Below are 6000 nucleotides of genomic sequence, written 5' to 3'. Positions count from 1 at the left end.
CCCAATTTATATAGACATTAAGTGGGATCAAGGCAGAAGCAATATAAAGTTAGATCAGGCTGTGATATAAGTTAAATATAAAGTTAGATCGCTGCTGTGAGAACAGCACCAAACCATCTATGACCCAACACCTGCCACTAGGCCCCACCTCCCAACACCTCACCTTGAAGATCAAATTTCAACATGTATTTTGGTGGCGGCAAACAAACCATATCCAAACCACAGCAGCCAGTCTACTAAATTCTCATTAGCCTGTGCAGTCAGAAAGATCTAGGTCCAGTGAACAGAAGTCTGACTTAAATCATCAAAAGAGAGTTACGGCTCCACAATCAATTCACAAACTAGAATCAGTTTATAGAATTCTTTCCTTTGAATTAAGAGGAAAGGTTCCCTTGAGGAAGGAATACAATACAATGTCAGAAACTTGTAATGCTGATTTTCCTCCCAGCCATCCCCAAAGGCACCCACAGCCCTTTGTCACAAGGAGTGCCTTGAGGAAAGGGAAGTAATAAGACTTTTAAGGGATTGCTGGCTCTAAACTGACACTAATTCCTGAAGATGAATACTACCCGTGGCCCATCAGTCAGAATAGGTCTTTATGCAGGTCAGGTGATTGATGGACTTTTAGCTCAGACCTGTCTCATAGTTGACCGACTGTCTCCCTGAACCCATCCTGCACTCATTTCCTTAATTCTGGAATTCATAATTGGAAGAGACAGTCTCAGCAACTGGCAGAATCCCCAAATCCACAGGTTTCCAACCCGTGGAGTAAGGGCTATTATGGTAGGCAAGGTCAAGGAGAAGCCCCTAGAAGTGCTGCTCTTTCTACAAAAATAATTAGCCACAAGCAATACTGCATTCTGGAAGGATTGCAGAAATCAGTGCTACGATCAGGATACAGGGGTGATGATTGCACCACATTCCTGTTCAATGCACCAATTTGGTCCATGGAGAAGACAGACCGATATTGGAGAATGATAGTGGATTATCATAAATTATTCAGATGGTGACTCCAGTTGCAGCTGCTCTTTTCCAGATGTGGTTTTGTTGCTTTAGCCAATCAACCATCCCCTGGTACTTGATTTGCAGCTACTGATCTGAAGAACGCCTTTTTTATTTTCTTTATACCTATTAGTGAAGACCACTAGAGGCACTTTGATTTCAGCTGGCTAAGCTAGAAATACATTTTTGCTATCCAACCACAGGTGTTTATCAACACTCCAGCCTATACTTGATCACCTTTCCTTTCCACAGCACCTCACACTGGTCTATTACTTTTGTGATATTATATTGCTTGAACTTGGTGAGCAGAAAGTAGCAATTACTCTGCAATGTAAGTGTCTCAGGAAATAGATCTCATAAATATTCACGAATCTTCTGTCTCACTGAAGTTTCTAGGGGTCCCATGGTAGGAGAATCCCTCCTAAAGTGAAGGAAAATTTGTTACATCTGGCCCTCCTATGACCACAAAAGATGTATAATCCCTATTCGGTCTCTTTGTAGGCAACATGTATCTCATTTGGGTGTGCTATGCCAACTCATTAACTATGACCTGAAAAGCTGATAGTTTTGAGTATAGCCCACAACGAGGGACAAGAGAAGGCTCTGTAACAGGTCCAGGCTGCTACATTTGTATTACCATCAGCAATGAGATTTTTCCAATAAAGTAATTTTTGCCAATTTACATGGATGTAATAAAATACCTTGCTGTATTCCTGCTTTTCATTTAATTGGTTATTAAATGGCATGTTGGCCATTTGTGCTTACTCTTCTGTGAATTGTATGTTTGAGTCTGTTGCCACCCCATTTTTTGTATTGAGTTGTCTTTTCCTCATTATTTTATAGAACATTTTTATATTCTTTAGATATTCATTCTTTCTTATATGTTACCAGAAAATAAACCAAAAACAAAAGAAAGCAAAAAAAAAAAAAATACAGATAATTGCTTGTGTTTTAAATTTCTTTATTTTCTTTTCGGTTTTTTTTTGAGACAGAGTTTCACTCTTGTTGCCCAGGCAGAAGTGCAATGGCACAATCTGGGCTCACCACAACCTCTGCCTCCCAGGTTCAAGCGATTCTCCTGCCTCAGCCCTCCCGAGTAGCTGGGATTACAGGCATGCGCCACCACACCCGGCTAATTTTGTATTTTTAGTAAAGACGGGTTTCTACATGTTGGTCAGGCTGGTCTCAAACTCCCGACCTCAGGTGATCCACCCACCTCGGCCTCCCAAAGTGCTGGGATTACAGGCATGAGCCACTGCGCCCGGCCTATTTTCTTTTTTATAACTGAAGTTCTTATTATTATTTTAGCAGTTGTCAACCTAAATAATACACTGAAGGATTCTCTAAAATAAAAGATATTTGAGAACAAAGGATTGTGATGAGAATATGTGTGCCATGGTAAACTATGAGCACATTCAGGGAGGAAATGGAAGACAATGGTTTTTAAAGGTAATAATGAAGAGGATTACATTATCGTTCTCAATAAAGGTGATTCCAGTCCAAGGTTGGACAGGCAGTTGCTAGGCAGATGTCACAGAAGCATTTTTTGTACAAGGTTACAATGACCTTTGTGCGAAGTTGTGTTTTTTGCAGTCTTTTATGATACTTTTTGTTATCAGGCATACAAGAATTAGAAATCTCTTTTCTTGGCCTTCTCTGGCTCTATTTGTCAAGCTTTCTTTTTTTTTTTTTTAACATTAATGACTCCATTTTGATTTTGAAAACGTTCATAGAGTATTTATCATTATTTCTACTTTTTGATTCGTGTTTTATAACAATTTTAAGAAATCTTTATCACAAAGTCTTCTTTATTTTTTATAACAAATTTAGGGTATGTCTTTGCTATTATGACCTTAACCCTTCTGAAGTATTTTGTAGATAATAAATAATATGAAGTAAGAGACTATTTTTTCTTTTTTTTTGAAATAGAGTCTCACTGTTACCCAGGCTGAGTGCAGTGGTGCGATCTTGTATCACCACAGCATCGACCTCCTGAGTTCAAGCAATCCTCCCACCTCAGCCTCCTGAGTAGATGGGACTACAGGCACGTGCCACCATGCCTGGCTAATTTTTCATTTTTTGTAGAGATGGAGTCTCACTGTTTCCCAGACTGCTCTAGAACTCTTGGACTCAAGCAATCCTCCTGCCTCAGCCTCTCGAAGTGTTGGGATTATAGGCATGAGCCACCACATCTAGCCATAGTTCTCATGTGGATAACCAACTGTCCCAGCACCTCTGCTGTCCTTCCTCCTTAGCCTTCTGCTGTGATAACTTCATCATATGTAAAAATCGTCCTCAATGTTTAGCTCTGTTATATGGCTCTTCATTCCACTCCAATGCTTCATTTATTTATCCTTGAATCAACACTAGTATGTCTTAATCACACTTTTATAGTAGATTATAGTGAATTACTGAAAATATTTCAAACTGGCTTGTAAAAAAAAAAAGAGAGAAGATATGACTTTTGATAAATGGAATTTTTCTGATTTGTATGGATCCGGGTTTCCAGTTAGATGGTCAGATCTTCCTATGAGATGGTAAGCCGTCCTTCCCGTCTGCTGGGATAGGCCCTCGAGCTTCCCCTTCAGATGCTTTTGCCTCTGCTTGTCCTTTACTCACATCTTACATTGTTAGGGTCAGCATGCGAAGGAGTTCCCCATGAGAATTTTGATGGGATTTCACTGAATCTATAAATCCTCTTGGGAATTATTCACAATGAAGTATAATTATGTAATTTCACAGAGATGGACATTGTATGAGTCTGCTAGGACTGTCATAAGGTAATACCACAGACTGGGTGGCTTAAACAGCATAAATGTATTTCTCACAGTTCATGAGGCTGGATGTCCAAGATCAAAGGGTGAGCAGGTTCGGTTTCTCCTGAGGCCTCCCCGCTTGGCTTGTGGACGCCACCTCACTATGTCCTCACGTGGCCTTGTCTCTGGGCACTGCATCCCTGGTGCCTCTCTCTCTTCTCATAAGGACATCTGTCCTATTGGATGAGGGCCCCACCTACATGAGCTCATTTACCTTTAGGAGCCCCCTAAAGTCCCTGTTTCCAACTACAGTCACACTGGGGGTTAGGACTTTAACATATGAATTTTAGGGGGACACATTCAGCCTGTAGCAGACATTTCAATTGTTTCTCGTGTCTTAATAATTCAAACTTAGCAGTGAGAACTGCAGTAATCTCAGCCTCTGCCATCTCTCATAGCTGGGTAACTAGCCTTTCACAGTGTCTCACCTTGCTTGCTGAGTGTAAGTGTTAAATCACCCTTGTGACTGGCAGCTTTAAGCAAGTGCCTCATGAGGTAATAACCTACATTGGTCACATTGATTTTTTATTTCCTTTTTTTTTTTTTAAATTGAGACAGAGTCTCACTCTGACACCCAGGCTGGAGTGCAGTGGTGCGATCTGGGCTCACTGCAACCTCCACTTCCCAAGTTCAAGGGATTCTCCCACCTCTGCCTCCTGAGTAGCTGAGATTACAGGTGCCTGCCACCATGCCCAGCTAATTTTTTTTTTTTTTTTTGTATTATTAGTAGAGACAGGGTTTCCTCATGTTGGCCAGGCTGGTCTCGAACTCCTGACCTCAAGTGATCCACCCGCCTTGGCCTCCCAAACTTCTGGGATTACAGGCATGAGCCACCATGCTGACCTTATTTCTTTATTGAAAAATAAATAGATAACAATAAAAATTTAAAGATGTAAAATGTTATTAAATGAAAAGCATCTTGTCTTCCCTTCCTATCCCACTATCTATCACATATCTGTTAATTTTCATAATTTCCATTATTTTCATAAATAAGGGCTGTTTCTTTTATGAATTACTGAAAGCAATTCAAACTGGCTTGTAAAAAAGTGAAGATGAATGACCCCTGAAAAACGAACATTTTCAGGTTTGTCTGGATTGGGTTTCAATTTTTTTTCTTTTCTCTTTTCTTTTTTCTTTTTTTTTGAGACAAGGTCTTGCTCTGTCACCCAGGCTGGAGTACAGTGACACAATCTTGGCTCACTGCAGCCTCAGTCTCCTGGGCTCAAGCAATCCCCCCACCTTAGCCTCCCAAATAGCTGGAACTACAGGCATGCACCACCACGCCTGGCTAATTTTCATTATTTTTGTAGAGATGAGATTTTCCATGTTGCCCAGGCTCGTCTCAAACTGAGCTCAAGCGATCCACCCACCTCAGCCTCCCAAAGTGCTGGGTTACAGGCGTAAGCCAGTGTGCCCAGCACTTTACTGTCTTTTACCATTTATCTCTTACATGGGATGAAGCACAGTGATTTACCAGGCCTGAGTTATGTGACTAATTTTATCGTGTGGACTGGGATGGATAATGTGTTTTCTGGAAAAAAAAGAAAAAGAAAAGAAAAGAAAGAAAGAAAAAAGAAAGAGAGAGAGAGAAAGAAAGAAGGAAAGAAAGAAAGAACACAAGATACTGTTAACAGAAAAGGAAACAGGCGATAGGTAAGTCAATATTACAGATATTCACATTTAATGACAATTTAAAATATAATGCATATATTTCTTTTTTTCTTTTCTTTTTTTTTAACTGGCGCCCGGCTCATTTTTGTGTTTTTAGTAGAGATGGGGTTTCACCATATTGCCCAGGCTGGTCTCAAACTCCTGGCCCCAAGTGGTCCGCCCACCTTGGCTTCCCAAAGTGCTGGGATTACAGGCGTGAGCCACTGTGCCCAGCCTATACTTGTTTTTTTGTTGTGGTAAAATGTTTGTAACATAAAACATACCATTTAATCACTTTTAAGTGTACAGTTCAGTGCCACTAAAGTGCATTCACAATGCTGTACAACCATCACCATTATCCATTTCCAGAACTTTTCCATCATCCCAGACAAACTCTGTACCCATTAAACAGTGACTCCCCCGCCCCTAGTAACCATTATTCCGCCTTTTGTCTCTGTGAATTTGCTTATTCTAGGTACCTCGTGAAAGCGGTATCATACAGTTTTGTCTTTCTGTGTCTGCCTTATTCCAC

The sequence above is a fragment of the Pan troglodytes genome, chromosome 16 (assembly GCF_028858775.2).
Source record: "Pan troglodytes isolate AG18354 chromosome 16, NHGRI_mPanTro3-v2.0_pri, whole genome shotgun sequence".
Lineage (NCBI taxonomy): Eukaryota > Metazoa > Chordata > Mammalia > Primates > Hominidae > Pan > Pan troglodytes.
This window is presented reverse-complemented; position numbering follows the sequence as displayed.